Below are 22,609 nucleotides of genomic sequence, written 5' to 3' on the forward strand. Positions count from 1 at the left end.
TAGTAACTAGCAAGTCCCAGAAAACTATGGACTTCAGATACATTTCTTGGAGGTTTCCAAATCATAATAGCTGAAATTTTACTCGGATCAACTCGGATACCAGAGGCTGATACAATATCACACAGAAAACCAACTTCTCGCAACCAGAATTCATATTTACTGAACTTCGCATACAACTATTTATCTCGCAATGTCTGTAGCACTATTCTCAAATGCTCGGCGTGTTCAGATTCATTACGTGAATAAATCAATATGTCATCAATAAATACAACAACAAATTAATCTAAATACGGTCTGAAAATTCTATTCATTAAATCCATAAAGATAGCAGGCGCATTCGTTAATCCAAAACGCATAACTAAAAATTCATAATGCCCGTTCCTTGTTCTAAAAGCAGTTTTCGGAATATCAGAGTCCTTTACTCACAACTGATAGTAACCCGATCTCAAATCTATCTTTGAAAACTCAATAGCAACCTTCAACTAATCAAATAAGTCATCGATCCTGGGCAGAGGGTATTTGTTCTTTACAGTCACTTTATTAAGTTGACGGTAATCAATACACATTCTCATTGTGCCATCTTTTTTTTTCACAAACAGAACAGGAGCACCCCAAGGTGAGAAACTCATTCTAGCAAATCCTCAATCGGTCAATTCTTGCAACTGAGATTTTAACTCTTTTAGTTCAGTCGGAGCCATTCTGTACGGAGCTATCGATATCGGAGTAGTACCAGCTACCAATTCATTGCCAAACTCGACTTCTCGATTCGGAGGCAAACCAGGTAGTTCCTCAGGAAACACATCAGGGAATTCACAGACAACAGGCACTGATTCAATTTTCTTGTCATCCACTTTCGAGTCTAACACATATGCTAAGTAGGCTTCACAACCTTTGTTTACATAATTTCATGCTTTTATTACAGATATCATAGTTGATAGCCCATTTAGATCACTAGACTCAATTCGAGTTATCTCATCATTTTTACACCTTAAGTCAATGACTTTTCTATTACAGTTCACAATAGCCTCGTGCAATGTTAACCAGTCCATCCCCAAAATTATATCAAATTCGTCGAAAGGCAATAGCATCAGATCAGCAGGAAAACAGGTATCTCGAATCATTAACGGACAGTTCTTGCAAACTTTATCAACTAAAACACTCTTGCCTAAAGGGTTCAATACTTTAATTACAAATTCAGTAGACTCTACAGGAAAAGTCTTACTACGCAATAAATTCATACAGATATAAGAATGCGTTGAGCCAGGGTCTATCAATGCCATCACAGAAGTATCATAAAGAGTGAAAGTACCAGTAATCACGTCTGGAGACGAGGCTTCCTCACGAGCTCGGATTGCATAGGCCTTAGCAAGCACTCTGGCCTCAGATCTAACAGTAGTATCCCTAGTAGCTCTTTGATCACCATTTGTATTTCTTGTGTTTCTGGAAAGTCTACCTCTAGCTGAGGTGTTACTCGGTCTCGAATTCTGTACATTCTCTTGCTCAGTAGGCTCAGAACAATCTCTTACAAAATTATCCAGGGACCCACATCGGAAATAGGCTCGGTCATTCAATCTACAATTTCTCGGATGTCTTTTACCATAATGTTTACACTCAGGTTTCTCAGATCGACGTTTTCAACACTTGCAACAAAAGTAACATGAGCTCTGGTGTTTGAATATGATCTAGTTCGATCTCTATTTGAATGTCCCACATTGGTATTTGAACGATTCTGATCATCTCGGAATTTCTTTGATCCAAACTGAAATGATTTACTTGAAGATCTCTTTCTAACATCTCTAGCTTCAAAATTAGCTTTTCTTTTCTCTTAACTTAATTCTTCAGCTTTACAAGCTCGTTCAACGAGCACAACCATTTCTTTAATTTCCAGAATTCCAACTAACAGACGGATATCTTCATTTAATCCATCTTCAAACCTTTTGCACATTATTTCTTCATTCGATACATATTCCCGAGCATACTGGCTCAATCTCACAAATTCCTGTTCATATTCAGGGACAGACATTCGGCCCTGTTTAAGCTCGAGAAACTCTTTACGCTTCTGATCAATAAATCTCTAACTAATGTATTTCTTCCAAAATTCAGCTTGGAAGAAATCCCAGGTAACCCATTCGCTCGGAACCACAAATATTAAAGTTTTCCACCAATGGTATGACGTATCTCTCAGAAGTGAAACGACGCATTTAACACATTCTTCTAGATTCAGAGACATTTCATCAAATACCCGTATCATATTTTCTAACCAGAACTCGGCTCTTTCAGCATCATCATTCGTTGTAGCTCAGAGCTCTTCAGCCCCATACTTTCTAATCTTATCAACAGGTGGTCTACTTAGTTGAACTGGACTCACCGAGGGCATAATAGGAATTTGATGAGGATTAACCGGGGGTGAAGGTTGTTGAACAGCCAGATTGGTTCTATTGTATTGGGTGAACCAATCGTTTATCATTTGATAGAAAGCTTGTTTAGCCTCGCTATCACGGCTACTCTTAGCCGGTCGAGAATCAACTTGCATTGTCCCTTACGCGGGAGCAGGCGCATTACTTTCAACATCGTCAGCTACGGCTCTATTGGGATCCATTGCTATATAAAAGCACATTTTAATGTCAAGATTCATCACACTATCACGGTTTCAGACATATGGCATGTATAGCTAGATTCACACACACTATGGTAATCCTAGAACCGACTAAACCATAGCTCTGATACCAATAAAATGTAACACCTCTATCCCGTAACCATCACTGGAATAGGTAAGGGGTGTTACCTGACAGACAAAACATTACAGAATCACTGATATCATAAATTATCAATACATAAATATTCATTCACAATTCAACCTTTAATATAGTCTACGAGACTTAAAACATACATTTAGGAAAGATCGGAATTAAACCAAACTCAAACAGAAATTTTTCAGAACTTAATCAAATATTTCAAAGCTGTCAAATCCACACACCTGTGTGACTAGGCCGTGTGACTTACACGGGCATAAGCCACGCCTATGTCATTCAACTGTGCCAAAAAGAGGTCCTATACTGACTTTTTAACACGGCCAATACGCACGGCCGTGTGCCATGACCGTTTAAAATTTAGCTAGCTACTGACTTTTTCACACGGCCACAGGGCACGTCCGTGTTCCTTGGCCGTGTGGCACAATGCAGGCTTGGTTTAAGCCAATTTTCCACCCCATATGGTTTCAATCCTACAAGCATTAATATGCAACAATTATACCAACATTTCTGACCAATTCCATGATCAAATATGACCAAAACACATTAGAACATGGCACATTACCACATACACCAAAACACTACACAAACATATCATTTGCTAGCTAATTCAAATGGCATAACTTTTATACAATTCAAAACTTAATACATAGACATTCTAGCCTATACATGCCATACTTAACAATATTTACACTTTCAAAAGTACCAAAAAATGAGTTCGATAGTGTGGCGACTATCCTCGACTATCCCCAAGCCTTCAGTAGCTACGATAACTGTAAAATAGACAGAAATCACATAGAGTAAGCTACAAGAGCTTAGTAAGCCAAATTCAATGGATCTAATTACTAAAGCATATATATATAGTACAAATCAACAATAAGAATTCATAGCCATTTTTTAGAGTAGTTCATAAGCTTAACCATGCTCGTTTATTTGTATTCATATCATATTCATTTCCATGATTTCGAACCTACTTCGCATTCGCTATTTTTCAGAAACAGAGTCTTTCATATTCAGAAATTAAATACGATACAAACGTACCTATATAGATTATACATTTCATATATTCCTTACCATATCTCGTACTTTTTCATCAAACAGTTTAGATACGATACAGATACTCATAAACGGGTATAATGCCAATGTCCTGGACGTGGTTTTACATGTAATTTAGTATCGATGCCTCTGTCCCAGACAAGGTCTTATACGAAATCAGATATGATGCCGATATCCCGGACATGGCCTTACATGTAAATTTTAATTCGATGCCTGTGTCCCAGACACGGTCTTACACGATAATTCAGATCAATACCAACGTTGTTTTAAAGGCATACAGAACTTTTCAAATACTAGCATATTATCAAGTTTACTCAAAATCTATTCATCAGGCTCTCAAGGGCATCCAATACAGATTACGATTTATATACACAGAATTTATTCAATTAACATGTAATTGAAATTTGACTTACCTCGTACAGATTTCGGATGAACCGAGTCAACTATTCAACTACTTTAGACTTTCCTCGATCTAAGTCTGATTTTCTTTGTTCTTGATCTAATACAATACAAATTCAACCATTCAATCATTCATTTCATTCATTTCATTCAATTTAATCCAGATGCACATATTTAGTGCACTTTTCGTTTTAGCCCTTTTATTATCACACTTTGACAATTTAGTCCATTTCTCACAAAATCACAATTATGCAAAATTCACCAAGACTATAGCTTGGCCAAATATACATTGCTTCCATACAAGCCCAAATAACACATTTAATTCACAATTTAGTCCTCCAAAACCTCATTTTCACAAATTAGCTCAAATAGCTCATTTCATCAAATATTCAAAAACATGATAATCTAACATATATCTTTCATAATCCATATAAGAGTACTACATAGCTCATATAATCTTCAATGGCACATTTTATAATATCCAACAAAAACAAAAATTTACACACGGGTTTTGAAGAACACAAAGCAACGATCACAGAAACGTAGAAATTATCAAAAATCGAACAAAATGGACTAACCTATTCACCCATGCAATGGCCGAATACCTTAAAGCTTCAATGGGTTTCCCTTCCTCAACTTTCGGCTGAACATGCATGAAAAATGGCTTCATTTTCATGATTTGTTTTATTATAATTAACAGATATTACCTAATTACTTAACCATCCTTTAAAACTTTATCTATTTACTATATTGTCAAACCATGTCTCCCACTATCATGTAATGGTCCTGTTGACATGCAAGGGCTTCAACTTTAACAAACCATAGCACTTAGGTACTTGAGCAACTAATAGGCAACTTTTACAACTTACGCGATTTGGTCCTTTTTGCAAATCAAGCACAGAAATAGACGAATTAAATTACAGAAATTTCACAGATATAAATTTACATATCACAGACACAGAAAATAATATTAAAAATATTTTTCAGACTCGAATTTGTGGTCCCAAAACCACCATTCTGACTAAGGTCGAAACCGGACTGTTATAGTACCAATGAATTCAAAATTTTGAGTTATGGCATATATAGGGACTTGGTCTTTTTGTTATGTTTCATAATTAATTTGGCCAAATGTGTTGGCTTATGTTGGTTGATGATTCATTTTGTAAATGGCCATTGAAATTGGCTAATATTGGTTTAAGTATATATGCATATGATGATGTTTTCATGGATGTGGGAATTTGCATAGTTTAAGTTGATAAGTATGTGATGTTCGTATGTGATAAATGGTAGCATCTGAATGATGTGTAGATGTCTTGAATGTGGCTGATTTGGCTGTATGTATATGCTTAGATTGATGTTGTATGTTGTTGTGTAGGTATGTACAGGGAAGGGTGACAAAATGGCTTGGTAAATAGCCTTATTTTTGTCTACACGGGTAGACACACGGGCATGTGTCTAAGTCGTGTGTGACACACGACTTGCCCCATCGGCGTGTGTTCCGGTCGTGTGTCTCATGCACCTTAATTGTTGCAAAATAGAATGCTCAGAATTGAGCACACGGGCAGAGACACGGGTGTATGTCTTAGCCGTGTAGATGACACAGCCCCAGGCACAGGCGTATGCCCTGGGCGTGTGAAGTTTGTACCTATTTTATGAAAAATTATGAAAATTAAATCGACCACACGGCCTAAGCACATGAGCATGTGACTTCAATTTGTTCTTGGGTGACAACTAGAGAGTTACAAGGGTTAAGAACACGGGCGTGTATGACCACACGGCCTGCCACACGGGCGTGTCCCAAAGCCACACGGGCATGTGACCCCTGTTTAGTGAAAAATTTTCTAAGTGTTGTAAAAATTTCTAAAGTTCTCAGTTTAGTCCCAAACCGCTTCCAATGTATGTTTTGGGCCTTGTAGGCTCGTTTTAGGGACGATATGAACGTATATGAAAAGTTTTAAATTTGGATGGAAATTTACGTCTCGAATTTGTACGATTGCTTATGTATAAGTTCGGTAGTGCCTCATACTCTATTCCGGCGTTGGATACGGGTAAGGGGTGTTACACTAAATCTCATTGGGTTGGAATTATTTGGGTGAATTTTTATTATCTTTAATGCCCATTGTATGATTTTTAGTAGATTATTGTTTCATTCGATTTGTGATTATTTTAAATGCAAGCATGCAAACTCTAGACATAGATAATTGTATGGTATGTTAGTATATCTGATTTAATTCTGAAAAGATTAAATAGATTGGATTATTATTGGTTGATACAGCCAAGTATTCGAAAGAATATTTGCAGCACTCTAGACATAGAAGTTGCGATCTGTATAGGGAAAGGAAGAACAGTCTTGATATCATTCTTCAATTCTATAGACATAAAAAAACTCAGAATGGTAGCTCATAGCCTGGCTTTCGAAAGAAGCAGACTATAGTAGTGAATCCCTGAGTAGTTGAATGGTCAAGATTTTGCCATGGCATTATTATGGTATAAGAATAAAGCGTAAGTAATTCCAACCTTTATCATTCAACAATGTAATCCTCCCTACTTATTCTTTGAGAATTGCCACAGCATTTCAATTGCCTAAGCATTTTTTTTAATTCATAATTGATTTTATTAATCCATTCATTAATTCTCGTCATCAATTTGTCATCTCTTTCTTTTACACAGTTTAATTAGTAAATTTCATAAGTAATAGCATAACCAATTATTTTAATCAATTTCAATCCCTATAGAGACGATACTCACTCATCACTTTATTATTTGATTCGATGTGTATACTTGTATATTTACATTACACATTCACACGTGACAAATAACCCTTATCACGTCAAATTTTAGCAAATATGACAAAACCATATATGTATATATATCAAGACCATATATGCATATTTATATTATATATGCAACATGAGCCATACACACATATTTATATTATATATACAGACCTATTTAGCACATAAGCTTGCCTTTAATGATATGCTCACTCACAAACGCAACAATTAAATGCACCATTCACCCTTGTCACGTCAAACTCATGGTTTACAACTAAGGCTTTCATATTTATATTATATAACTACATGCATGTGTTTTAAATTCATGCATTTGGCACCATTAATTTCGCACAACATGCATGCCCAACAACTCAAACAAAATTGCAGAGGTTTGATCCATGAAAAGTCTAGGTTCGTGTACCATAAGTGGGGGTTCGTAGTTCATACTTTGACCCTCCAAGTCTTGCAATTCATGCTAAAATACTTCATACAAATGTACTCACCTGTGGCTCACTACGGCTCGTTGAACTAAACAATCTTTTGCTTGTCTTTATTTCGGTTTGTTGAGATTCCACCAACGTTTTCAGCTTCGCACAAATGCACAGGGGCAAAGCCAAAAAAAAATTTTAGGAGGGTCGAAATGAAATCTTAATTTTTAATAGTCTATATCTTTATAATTTTTAAAGGATTAAATCAAATATTCATAATTTTAGGGAGGTTAAAATACAATTTTATCTTTACTAATTTAAAATTTTTAAAATTTTTAAAAAATTTAAATAATAATTTTTTATTTTAGGGCCACCTACCAACCCCTAGATTCGCCTATAAATACACTTACTTTATGTCGTGAATTATTGTGTTGAGTTCATATTTAATAGTTTTTCTTTTTTGCAACGATGATTTGTTAATTTATAATTGGTGACAAATGTCGTGATAATAAGTTGTTGTTAAGTGATTTTTTTTTTGGAAAACTGTTTTATTATCTAATATATCTTATATATACACTGTTCTTCAAAAAAAAAAGCAGAATTATGCAAGTGAATATATAAAATTTTATGTTTAATACATTATTCCATCCTCATTGATTATGCTTTTTTTTTATACAAACCTCAATGATTATGCTTGATTGAATGTAATTTACATTTAATTAAAAACAATTATATTTTATATGATTCTATATAAAAAAATTGCGATTATTTGACTTACATCTTCATTCTTACCTTTTACATATTTATAGATTTGATAAAGTTATTCAATGTAATAAATAGGTCAAAATTGAAAATTAATTATTAAAAAATAGCATAAATTGATTTTACATTTAATTACCATTATGTTCTTCAGTGCTTTTGACCTTAAAGAGACGATATATACACTCATGAATTGGTTATTGCAAACTACACCTCCGTTAATAAAAAACTAATCGTTTTCTTCTATTTTGTTTTCTTAAACTATCAATCAATGCAGGGTGGTTCATCTTCCACGAAAAATCAAATCTATATAAAATGTTTACCATATGTTCATCTTAATTTTATTTTTTTAATTAGGCATATAGCATTTCACATTTAGTTTTTATTTATGTTATACATTCCACATGAGAATACGTTATATGCACGACAGGGGCTCATAATGATGATGAAAACCTATTTCTCTTTGTTTATATATAAAAGGGTTTATTAAAAATGTTTTTTTGCATTTTTCTATATTTATTTTACAAAAAAAATAGTTTGATAAATGGAAAATGACTTACAAGTTAAGGTAAAAAAAACCCTTTTTCCTGTAAAATGACTTACCCTTTTAAAAAGCGTATGTCATTTTTCGGAAAAGAGCTCATCTATAGATAATTTTATTTTTTTATAAAAATTAACTTAAATCAAGCTTAATATTATTATATTAATAATATTTTTTATTTTTATTTTTAAAAATATTTAAAATATTATATTTTTTAATATTATGAAACATACATATTTAATTATTTATATTTAGTCTTATAATAAATTATTAATATAATAAATATAATTTATTATTTTAATAAATTATTTAATATTTCAATTTTATTTTAATAATAAATTTTAAAAATAATAATTTTAAATAATATTATTAACATATTATTGAAAATATTCAATATTAATATTTTAATAATAAATATTTATTACAATTATAAATATATTAATAATAAATGTTTTGTATTATAAAGGTTAAAATATGTCATAAGTCTATGTACAATTTACAGATTTGTAATTTAGTCTTTGTACTTTTATTTTCAAGAATTTAGTCCCTTTACGTTTCAAATTTGAAAATCAAGTCCAATTGTTAACATAGTTAATTTTTTTTGTCAGTTTTGTTGATGTCACATTTTTAAATAAAAAATATTCACTTAGTAGTCATGTAATTAAAAAATAACGTTGTAATGAATCTGAATTTAACATAATATTTTTAATATATGCAAAAAGAATGTAAAATATAAAATTATAGATAAAAGTAAATTCAATTAAACAATTAAAAAAAAGAAAAACTCAAATGTATGTTTGTTTAATTGAAAACAACTTTTATGAAATATTTTTAAGAAATCTATCAAACAACAGAAAATATTTTACACAAATTCATCCAAGCACCAGAAAATATTGGTTTTTTTAGAAAAGTAAATCATTTTCCAGAAATCATTTTTCGGAAGTCATTTTCAGTGAAACAAACAGAGCCTAAATTTTTCCATGGGTCGGATCAGATTTTGATAAAAATTTAAGCTTGTTTGATAGGTTTGGGCTCGACCCGATTCGAAAATGGGCTTAAAATTCTGTTCAAGCCTGGTTTGGATAAAAATGTTAAAACCTAGACCCGACTGTATTAAATTTTTTTTATATTGTTTTTTTATGCAATTTTTTAAGAAAAATATAATACATCAAAATATGTGCAACTTAACAAGCAAATGTCTTTAAAATAAAAGTAAAATTAACAATAAAATAATAGTTATATAATAACAACATAATAGTTAAATCACAGCAAAACGTGAGAAAATATAAAAAAATGCAGGAAAACAGCAAAAAATTATTTTTTTTTGCAAATTTGGGCTTGGCCCGAACTAAAAAAGTATTATCTGAGACTCAACTCGTTTTCTAAACGGGCCTTATTTTTCTTGACCAAACCCATTTTTCAGGCTTATATTTTTATCCAAACCCTCTCACTTTTCGAGTAGGCTTTCGGTCATGGACAGGTCTAATAACAATATTTCTACCTTCTATAGGTCAATTTAGCATTGTTTCTAAGAAACAGTTTTGAGACAAAAAAAATACTTTTAAGATAAAAGTATTGTTAAATAATATGCTTTTAAAATTTTAGCTAAAAGAGAAACAAAAAATTTTAACTTTTACTCAAAAGTATTTTCTAGCCTAAAAATATTTTTAAAAAGTAATGCTAAACAAAGCGTATATATGCTTAAAACTAGACTTTCATTCCATACATCTGTCATATTCTAGAACTTCACTTTTTCCAGATCATGTATTTCCCCGAATTAATTAAATGATATTTTCCTATAGATTTTTAAATATTTACAAAATTATTGTAAATATAATTGTTGTTTTGTATCTTTCCAGATTTTCAAAAAGATAGAAAATTTGTTAATACAGTCATTGAAATTAACTTTTTTTAGTCCTTTTTCTTAATAAGATTAATTACAATTTCAATGATTTTAGTCAAAATTCATTAATTTCCATACTTGATTTTTGAAATTGACCATAAATAACTACATGCTAATATATCTACTATTATAGTTGACTTAAATATGACTTAAATAATAATATTTAAATAAATAAATTGAGCTGTAAAATAATACAACATTGAAAATTTATATGCAAATAAACAATGAAAATAATCAAATAATATTTTAAATACATAAAACAATTACCACAATCACAATATTAAATACAAAGGTTTTAGAGTATCATTCCCACCCCATAAATAAGATGCTTTCATATTGTCATTTTAGAAAAATCCAAAGCATCCTACCATACCAAATCCATATTATCATTTTTAGAAAAAAAAATCCGAAGCATCTCACTACACTAGTAAGGTAAACTTTTTCTAAATTTTTCTTCTCTTATTGCAATCATCTTATTTTATTTGTTTAATTAAGTTTATATTACACATTTTACCTTTATGTTCGAACACCGCAATGTCCCCTCTGCAAGACTTAGAGCTTCACACATCACTGTTTGCACTCAACAACACCATATGGCAGAATCTTAATAGAATTCATTTTTCCTCCGCTCATTCCTCCAGTTCATCATAATTACCTTGATGATCGAACATTGAAGTGTCCCCTCCATAGGGCCCAGAACTTCGTACATCATGTTTTGCACCCAACAACATCGTATGACGGTATACAAAATAACCCTTTTCCCAATCCTAACTCCATCTAACCCGACGATACTTCCCCTTTATATTCCACAAGATATATAAACACGCATCACATGCAATTCATAAACATTTTCTCATAGAGTACACTTGTAACACCCTATACCCGGCCCAATCGCGGAGCTCGAATATCAGGATGTCACACCACCATCACGCATCACACACATTATAAAATGTCACATTAATAGGCAATTGTCCTCTTTATTAGCGTTCTTAAAAATTTCTAAGTCAAGCATATATTAATCATCATTAAAACATGCCAAACATACTTCAAACAAACTTATAATCTCAATTAAACATGCATTAGAGTCGCTTAGCAAAATTCCAAAACAAGTTATGTAGGTATCGATACTGAAACAAAAGTATCGATATTTCTCTTATATGGTATTGGTACCAATTGGAGAATCGATACCAAAATAGCTTTTTGTTTCTCTTCTAAGAATCAAACCCCAGAATTTATCGGTACCTTTATTAAAGTATCAATTATTTTACTCTGAGTATCGATACTCGTGGTAAGGTATCGATACCAAATTACGATACTGACTTCTTGCACATTCAAAAAATCATAGAGCTATCATTTTTAAAACACGAATATCGATACCTCTGTTCCAGTGTAACACCCCCTAACCCTAAATTGTCGCTGGAACAGGGTTACAAGGTATTATCGACAATCGGACAATTTACGATTAATATTCAAATAATTATCGAACATATTATAATATAATCATAAATTCATATAAACTTTTGCTAATTGACTCTTTTTTTTTTCTTTTTCTTTTTTTAAAATTCAATATAACCCCTTTTATAAATATCTAACCTTCCCTGCAATTTCAAATCGAAACCAATCCAAAACCAATATTTCAACCAATGCAATTTCATGTTTAATTTTATTAAAATCATACCTATAACAATAATTTGATAATTTACTCTATGAACATTTATGTTACCATTAAAAATTAAATTAGAATTTCATTCATCCATTCTAAATTTAGCACAAATTATACCATGCATATCATGTAAATTTTCATACTATTTCATTAGTTTAAACACCAAAATACCAAATACCATTCTTTACAACAAAAATTATATAACATTTTAAAGTGACTAAATTAACACATATGTACATGCCACTTTTGCCAAAAGAAGAATACATCACCGAGTTTTGCGTAAGAGTCGGGATAGCTTGGATGCTGAACCGAGACTCTGAATACCTATTAACCTGCGCACGAAAACAACCGTACACTGAGTATTTTATACTCAGTGGTATTACCATAATTCAAATTATAAAACATAATAATCATGTAAATTAAATCATCTAACTTTAATATTTACTAAACCAATTCAAACATAAATTTTCCATTCTCAATATATTCATACAATTTAATTTAGCTATTAATCAATTGAAATCATAAACATTCATGTTGAACCATTATCTAATTCATGAACCACTAGTTCATGCTTTCTATTCTCATACTCATATTCAAATCACATTTTCAATTCATGTTCCATTTTTATATTTCTTTCAGTGGCTCAACCAATTCATTTTATTCAACTTAACTATTCTTTTAATTACCCCTATTAACAGACTCGAACTTTGGCAGATACACTGATCCAACCAAACACACTAATTTGGCACCCAGTGCCTCATCGGATAGTTCGAAGCAAAGTTGACACCTAGTGTCTCATCGGCCTAGCTGAAGTAAAATGGTACCCAGTACCTCATCGAATCTATTCGAAGTAAAATAGTGACACCCCGTGTCTCATCGACTTGAGGTCGAAGCATCCTTGAACACTTCTAATCCTATGGCATGCCAACTATATCCGACTCAGCCCGACTAGTTAATAGGGTTTCCGGATCACATATAAATCTCAATTAAATTCAGCCGCAATTTATCACATTTTCAATTCAATCATTTTCCACTTTTCAATCAATTTTCAATTCACATATTCATAATTCAATACACTTTCTCAATTCAATATCATTTCAATTATTCACATATAATCACAATTCAATTTAACTTCATACAATTTAATACTAATACTTACCATGCATATTAACTTAAAATTCAACAATTAATAATAATTAAATTTGAATTATAGTAATACTAACACGTATTTCTCATTCAATTCAATTTTTTAAATTCAATTCAATAAAATTACTTACCTCAATATTTACTTACTATAAATTTAAAATTAATATTTAAAAATAAATAACTTGAATTATAGTAATACAAACCCGAAATTCTTGATTTACTCCTCGATAATCTTCTCCTTTCACTTTTGAGCCGATATCTCTGGTTCTTTGTTAGCTACGAAAATTAAAATAATTATACTATTAATTACAACACTAATTAAAATAAATAATTGAATTTCTAATCAATTCCTACCTTATTCCCAATTTAATCCTAAATAATTTTACTTACTTTTCTAATTCAATTCATACTTTATTTCTATTCAAATTTCGTCCATACTTACATTTAACTATTACTTTTTCAGCATATTTTCCTAATTTCGAAATTTCTTCAATTTAATCCATACAACATAAAACTTATAGCCTAGTTTACAATTTAATCCTTTAATCAATTCTAACTTAAAATTCATTCAATTAAATCCCTAATTCTTCTTTTTGTTCAACATAAACTTTACTTAAAAACTTATGAACTTCCAAACTATCAACTTAATTCTATCAAAATCTTGTTTTAAGACTTCTAAAACATCAAAATTAAAAGAAAATGGCTTGATTGACTTACCTATCAAAGCTTTAAACCTTAAACCCTTAGTTTTTCCATTTTCTTTTCTTTCTTTCTTTTCCTGCTACCTTCGAAATGCTCTCTATTTCTTTTTTGTTTCTTTGTTTCTTTTATGCTTTATTATTTTATTAACATAATATAATATTAATATCATATATTAAAATATCTTTTACTTTAATATTAAGTAAATTAATAATTATATAACAAGTGCACATATTTATATTATTACAAATGTCATTATCTAATTTGTTTTTCATACCAAAAATCTTGTTTTAATTATTTATCTAATAAATATCTTTAACATAATAATAATTAATAAATATCTATTTTAATATCAATTACATATATTACATTTGTACACATACATATTATTACATTTGCACCATATCATCCTCATACATTTGTCATAACTTTAATTTATAAAAATCTCATAATATAATTAATACAATTAATTATTATAAAATATCTTTATACTTAAATTATAAATAATTTGAGTATTAAATTTACAAATGTACCAATATAATTTTTACACATGTATATTTTTATTACCATACAATTATTTACTATTTAATTTATTTAATAATAATACTAATTATAATAATCTAATATAAAACAATAATGTTAATTAATAATTATAATAATTATATATAATATTTAAATATAACCTAAATAAAATCTTAGATTTTAATACATATATGCCGCCTCAACTTTTGTAAATGATTTAATTGCCATTTTAATCTTTTTTATTTTCTATTACTTTAGAATTAAACTTTTACCCCTTATTCAATGTAGTCTTTTTTACTAATTACTCTAAATTAAGCTAAATTTACCTAATTAAAACCTAATTAGACACACCACTAGGCTCACAAATATTTTTAATAATTATTTTTGAACTTATTTCACTAAGACGAAGGCCCTAGAACTCACTTTTCCGGTGCCCGTGAATTTTGGGTCATTACATCCAGACCAAAAAAATTCAGTAGTTTAAGGCATATAGTCCATTCAAAATAATAACTACTCAACATTCAACTTTTATCTTTGTCGAAACCATTTTTAAATTTAAAAGAAAAAACGGGGATCGACCTTGGAAACCAAAATACGGAGTCACCATCGATCTTTTGTTTTGGTGTGATCGGATCACCTAAGGATTCGGTTATTTTAATAAAACATTTTGATTTACTAAAACGACAATTTTGGTCTACGAACTTTTGAGAAAACGGGATCGGGAGTCGGTTACGCATGAGGAAGGATTAGCACCCTCACTACGCCCAAAATTGGTACCGAATCGATTGAATACTGTCCTTATGTCTAAAATTTAAAGATGTTTTTGAAATGTGGGTCTTCTTTTTTTTGAATAACCCGAGTTGATTGCCAAAAATCTTCTTGTTTCGACGTCCGAAAGTTTATAATTGGAAAATCATGAAAGGATACTCAACTATTTGGTCCAACGAAAAAACGAAACCCAGCACAGTAGGGTACGATTCCTCGAATTTCCAAACATTGGACATTGCCTTGTCTTAGAAAATATGAGTGAAATTCCGAAGGGATCTTCGATTGTTTTGAACAAATGAAAAAGCGCAACCCAGCACGATAGGGCTCGATTCTCAAATCACCAAACATCGAACATCGCCTTCGTTTTGAAAGGTTTTTAATAAACATGAATGAAAACCTAAAGGAATATTCGATTGTTTTGAACTAACGAGAAATCACAGCCCAGCACGATAGGGCATGATTCCAAAATTATCAAACACCGAGTATTACCTTCGTTTTGAATTTTTAGAATACCTGAGTGAAATTTTGAAGGGATATTTGATTATTTTAAGCAATCAAGAAATTGCAACCCAACACGTTAAGGCACAATTCCATGAATTGCCAAATATCGCACATCACCTTCGTTTAAGGGATTTTAAAAGACATGAGTGAAATTTTGAAGTGATATTTGATTATTTTGAGCAAACGCGAAATTGCAACCCAGCACGTTAGGGCACGATTCCACGAATTGCCAAATATCAAATCTCGTCTTCGTTTTAAAAAATTTTTGAATGAATGATTATAAAACTAGCTTAAAGCGTATTAATTCGATTTGAAATAAGACGAAATTAATCATAAAATTTGGGTTTTAAAGAACCACCTTTCAAAAATCAAGTGAAACGATGAATGGGGTAGTGTGTGTGTGCATAAAAATATGACAATAAAAAATGAAGGCAATTCAATTTATTTAATCGACTAACAAGCACTTCAACAACTAAGCATAACTAGCTTGGAAATATAATTCGATTTCGATCATGCATGGAGTATAATTAACATGACAATATAAAACAATGAATACAATATGCAACGACAATATGCATGACATAATATGATATAACTATTACTAGATACACAAAACAAAATGCAAATAAAAAAGGTAATAATGTATAAAATTATTTTAAGAACGAAGAATAAATGGATACATGAAATATTGGTTGCCAAATTTGTATATAAAAAAAAACTAGGGCTAGATATGTAGTTTTTTGAAATAGACATTATAGAATGAAAGTTTGAATCGAATTGCATGTAAAATATTTTAAACACAAGTACATTTAAAAGTTAACAAACTATATGATAATTTAAATAATATATATATAATATGAAAGAATAATAATGAAGATATATGACAAGACATAATACACAAAATAGATTTATAAAACATATGTACATGTAAATTTATAAAAAAAAAACATGAGATTAATAATAAGATATATACAAAATTTTAAAATAGTTTCATATATTCATAATTATTAAAATATATGTTATGGAATAAATATTTTTAATCAAATAACATACAAAATATTGAAGAATACTAGCTTAAAAATGGCAATTTTCATTAAAAAATTTAAGATATGTACCAAAGATGAAAAAATTACAAAAAAAATGTATAATAAAACATAATGCTGGAAACATAATGAATTTACACATTATATATATATTAATATTTAAAAGAGATTGTATAAGAAAATTAAAAGAGTTTAATGCAAAAAGAAATTCGAAGTGGTTATTTCATAAAACAAAACAAAATCATGCATGTACAAATGTATATGTATACAGCGAATATAATATATAAAAAAAAACAAGATATTAACATGATAAAAATCTTCAAAGCAACTGCACGAATAAGCGAATAAGAATAAAAGGTTACAAGCTAAAAGGATTTAATTAGAATCAATCCAAAACCAAAGGGATAATCTAAAAATAAAGTAATAATAATAAAAAGGATCAATATTCAATGTGCGAAAACGTATAGGGACTAAAACTGGCAATATACTAAATCCCGAAACGTTACGTTTAGGCGCAGATTAGATTGCAAACAAATGTAAATTACAAGGAAAAAAATAAAAAAAAAAACAAAAAAAAGAGCAGATGGGCCGATTTAAATGCGGTGCAAAAGGGGAGGGATTTAATGTGCAATTAACCCTCTAAGGCCAAACTCGCGGATCCCATCTGAACACGGGCCGGGTCATCGGGTCAGGGCTACTTAAACAGCGCCGTTTTGAAGCCATTGAACTTGGCTAAAAACGGCATCACTTTATACACTTTCAAATGCCAGAATAAAGCCCTAATGAAACACATTTCATTTCCCTTTTTTTAAAAAACAAAGTAAAAAGAAAACCTATAGAAATCATCGCTGTTCGGCCGACTCAAGAATCTGCGCAGTCCCACCACCACTGCGATCGGTGGAGAACGACGCGCGCAACCCTTGTCTAGAGCCTTGGCTTAACGATTGCCGGTCTCAGCTCCAGAAATCCTATCCCACGCTTCGATTTCGACAAAGTGAATATGGATTTCGATAGCCCATTCATAAAGGTGAACTCTCCTTTTCATTTTATTTTCTTATGCTCAAGGATTCATGCAAAAACTGGGAAATGGAGAGGAAAAAAAATTGAAAAAGGAAACAAATCTGGGTCTCACCTTTCGATTTTTTTTTGTGTTTTGTATTTCAAAATGTATATTGTGCGTGTAACCCATTACAAGTGATTCTCTTTAGGCTTTATAGCCGAGAGAAGAAGAGAAAAAAAATGAAAATAAAATATACAATTTTTTTTTCTGTTGTTTTCTTGCACTTATTTGCTGTTGTGGTTTGTCCCTTTCTTCACAGGTACAGGTGCGCGCTGGCATGTGTACGGGAGCCGAGCTAGCGTACGGAGGCTTGGCGTGGTCACTGGAAGCGTTGTACGGCGTCTGGAGGCTGCAGGGGTTGCGGCGCAAATGAGGGAGGGGTGACCTAGGGTTGCTGGAGGCTTTTGGGCCATTTGGGCCTCGTAACTTTGGATAAATGGGCTAGGGTATTAGTGTTGGGTTTTAATTGACTAGTCGGTTGTTTGGGTCTATTTTTGGGTCAAGTCTAGGTTTAGTCATTGGGCTTGTAACTTGGGTCTTGGGTTTTAATATTAGTTTGGGCTGTTGGTTTCTGTAATTGGACTGTAATGAACTGCGGTTTTTTTTATTCTTGTTTGTTTGTTTATTTTGTATTTATTTATTTGGGTTTCTAGTGGGCCCGGGCAAATTTGGCCCACTACAATCTTGTCAAGTTATCACCAAAACGACCACAATAACGGTTCAATCAGGGACTCAAGATAACAAGTTCCAAGTTCATAAAGCTTAAGAGCAAATAAGCTATAAAAACATCTAAAACATCATGGCAATATTTATGATTTACAATCATAAACACTTTATTAAAAGTTCATTGGTTTACGATCGTAACTCTATTTAAACAATTTGATGATTTACGATTACAACTGGCATTTTTAAAACACACTGATTTATGATCACAACTTCAGTTCATTGATTTACAATCATGAACAGTTCATTAAGAGTTCACCAATTTACGATCATGAACAATTCATTGAGAGTTCACCGATTTACGATTACAACTCCATTTTCATAGTTTGCTGATTTACAATCACAGGTTTCTGTTTACAAAATTTTAAGAGTCTCATGATCTTTAAAACTGTTTCTCCAATAGCCTTTTAACTTCTATACCACACTGTCAGACAATAAAACTTACTTAGTAAAGTTTTGAGTTAAAACTTGCATAATCAGCTCCAATTACACGCTGCATACGTGTAAGTCTATCTTAGAAGAGTCACTTTATAACTCTTTTTTGACAAGGTGGAGGACAAATTGTTATAGAAGCTATCATAACCCGAACTGAAATTTGACCTACTCAGAATCCGACCCGAAAAAGTCCCTTTATATGCACTTCTAATGACCCTCTTTAAGGGAGTTGATTCTCTTCAAATTCTCGAGTTTTTTTTCTATCTCATCTAAACACCTATATCAGGAGGAAGATGGACTGGTCAATAGAGTTACCAACTAAATCATGTATCAATAATATTAATTGGATACTTATTACAAGAAGAAGAAAGAAAACATAAATTATTTGAAAAACTTGAACTATTTTCCATATATTTATTAGCTCCAATAATAATAAAATCAATTTTTTCCCTTTGAATGGTAGTTTGATAGAAGGCAATTAACTCCAACATTAAATAAAATCATTGAATATAAATATTTGTTCCAAAAATATTTTTACGATAAATCTTTTCCACAAAATTACACCTAATTTGTAGGGGTTTTATTTTAATAAATTGTGTTTGATACTTTCCGAATATTTCCTTAAAACAGTACTCAATTATAAATACCAGCACCAACTTATTAAAGTTATTAAGTCCTAAACTATGCTTCTCAATTTTTGGGAGAAATTAAAATTTTCAGCTTATCAAAAAAGTATTTTTGGGTCAATTTTTAATTTAGGAATACTTTTATTGAAAAATACTTTTTGTCCTAAAAATACTTTTTAAAAACAATGCTAAACATACTAAAGACACAAGTTTGGCATTTGTTGGGTATAACTATGCGAAGTATATTGACATTCATCATCATTTTATGGAGTGAGAAACAACTCGCTGATGTTTTTTTGAAAAGTCTGGATGCCACTCGGTTTGAGAGTTTTATTTATTTTCTTTTGTCCTTCCTAGTTTGCTGCTCATTATCTGTTTGGGATGGTAATCTGGTTTCATTCAAACTTTATTTATGTGATAAGATATTCTTTAAAGGAGTTTTAATGTTATCCAACCACAACCTTTTTAAAGCTTGGTTCTTTATCTCAAGTTTGAAGAGAACAATACAAAAGAAACTAAGGAGCACACCCGAATCCCCTGTTGAAGTAGCCGATGAGCCACGACAAGAAATGGGAGAATAGTCAAAATAGCATTGTCTGATGTAATTGAAAAAATTAATAAGATTCTTGCCCAACTATAGCAGATGTTTGGTGCTTCCAATGATTCTGGCCTTTCTATCGAGGAAAGCAAAGAAACAGAGGAGAGTTTGACAGACTAATCAAGAAACGAACTCAACAAATGATATGACTTTTGTTCCAAACCAAGTTCCAACAAAACAGGTCGTCCCATCAAGAAGCAAGTTTTCCATTGAGACTTTGGCTTAGATGCAATAACAACTTAAAAGTCAAGGGGAAACAAAAAGCCTAAAAATTTGATGTTGGTCCTATCACTTGCTCAAAACGCAAAAAGGAGGTTCAATTAAAACATGATTAAGATTTTGTTAAGGTAACACCTTGAATTTTTCGACATTTTGGTTAAAAAACATTAGGAAAAAGTTTCAAGGCAGATATGTGTTGGTGAACGCAACATTCTAACAAATAACTACTTACAATGAATATTACTTTTATCCACCATCACCTCTGGTACCAATTATAACGAGATACGGGATACAGTAGATAATATTACAAATTTACAACATAAAACTAGTAGAAAGGAAAAGATTTTTATAAAGAAAGAAAGGATAGTGAATAAAAGTTGGAGGGATGGTGGATGAGAAGTGGACGGAGAGAGGTTTTCTAAACTTTCTTAGATGCCCTTTAGGCTTCCTTCATCTCCCTTTTATAGGAGAATTCTTGAACTCTATTTAATTTTCTTTGAATCCCACACAATTTTTTTGATAAGGATAATGTCTCATCATTGATTTGACATGGTTGCTTCCATGTTGCTTCCTTTTTTGTCTCTATCTGGATATCGTTTTCCTAAGTTGTTTTCTTGGATGCCATTTTCCCATGTAGCTTCCTTTTTTGTTTACACTTGGATGCCGTTTTCCCAAGTTGCTTCCTTGATATTTTAATTCGTTTTTTCCAATTGGCTTTTATCCTTCATGAATATTATCTAGATTCATTTCCTCCATTTCATCTAGATGTAATGAATCTATTGACAGTCTTGGTGAGTTTCAATTTTCCCACGTATTCTTGATTTCTTCTATTATGTGTAATGAGAAATCATCAATCTTCATGTTAGCTATTTTTTTAATAGTTGTATGGATTCTTCGTCTCTATCATCCTGAGAGTTTCCAGTATCATATGCTAATATTCTTCTTCCATCAGTCCATAGATTATAAGTTTTTTTGTTGAAGTAAATATTGAGCTTTGGTCATTAAATCTATTCCTGTTTGGATCTGATAATAACTGGGGTTATTATAACACTTGTCACTGGGGTTATTATAACACTTGTCAATATTTTTTGTCAAGTGTCTTTTTTCTTCTTTAGCAATTGAAAGGTTGGGACCTCCAATAATTTTTTTAATGATCCAAATTTGATATGGTTGATAAAATTTTTCTTTTTCAGCTATACCAATAAGACTACTAATTTCAAGATGAAAATAATAATAAAAATCATCTTCATATATCATAAGTAATAATATAGATTTAATAAATATAGAAAAAAATTTAATAAATAGAAAGAAAAATTTTGAACTGTTATTTCTTTAACAAAACTCCATTCAATACTACTTATATCAAATGGTTCATGATCAAGTCTAAATTTTATAGTAGGGAATTTTTCATTTAAATCGTTTGTAAAAACATAAGCTTGTAAAAAATATTCTGAAAAAACTTTTTAAAATTGAACTTGTTGTTTGTAGATAGCTCCATTTATTTTTGTAAATATTTCCACTAGTAAAATTTTTCTAGTATTATATAAACATAACCTAAACATTTATTTATAATAGGGCTATTTGTTCTTTTATTAATAAAATAATGAAATATATCAAGAAGATTGTTTATCTCCTTAATATTTAAATAACTGATTTCTAGTTCTTCTCAATCTCGATATAAAATGGATTTCAATAATAAATCATGAGTTCTTGTTCTTTAGTTGTTTTTTCAACTAGAAATTGTGAAAGCTTAGTAAGAGCTCTCCTGAAATTAGCTCTTTTTTCAGTAATATGGGTTTTTCCATAAATCATTAATAAAATTATATAATTCTGATGGTAAGCCTAGATTATAAAAATATTTTATTTCTTGAATTTGTTGTGGTTTCAACAAATTTTCTGATGCACAAAATTTTTCTGCTCCTTTTATAATTTCAGCATAACTGGCTTGATATGCTGAATTTAGATCTCAAGACCAAGGGAATTGACTTAACGGTTG

At 30.8% G+C, this 22,609-nt stretch overlaps 1 long non-coding RNA gene across 1 annotated transcript; it reads left to right on the forward strand.

Moving 5' to 3' along the window:
* The first annotated feature begins 17,676 nt into the window (after window positions 1-17,676).
* Window positions 17,677-18,619, forward strand: LOC107951103 (uncharacterized). Its single transcript, XR_001698321.2, has 2 exons — window positions 17,677-17,979; window positions 18,272-18,619. It is a non-coding gene; the product is annotated as an uncharacterized lncRNA (long non-coding RNA).
* Window positions 18,620-22,609: the final 3,990 nt, after the last annotated feature.

This window comes from Gossypium hirsutum, chromosome A02 (assembly GCF_007990345.1).
Source record: "Gossypium hirsutum isolate 1008001.06 chromosome A02, Gossypium_hirsutum_v2.1, whole genome shotgun sequence".
In the NCBI taxonomy this organism is placed as follows: Eukaryota; Viridiplantae; Streptophyta; class Magnoliopsida; order Malvales; family Malvaceae; genus Gossypium; species Gossypium hirsutum.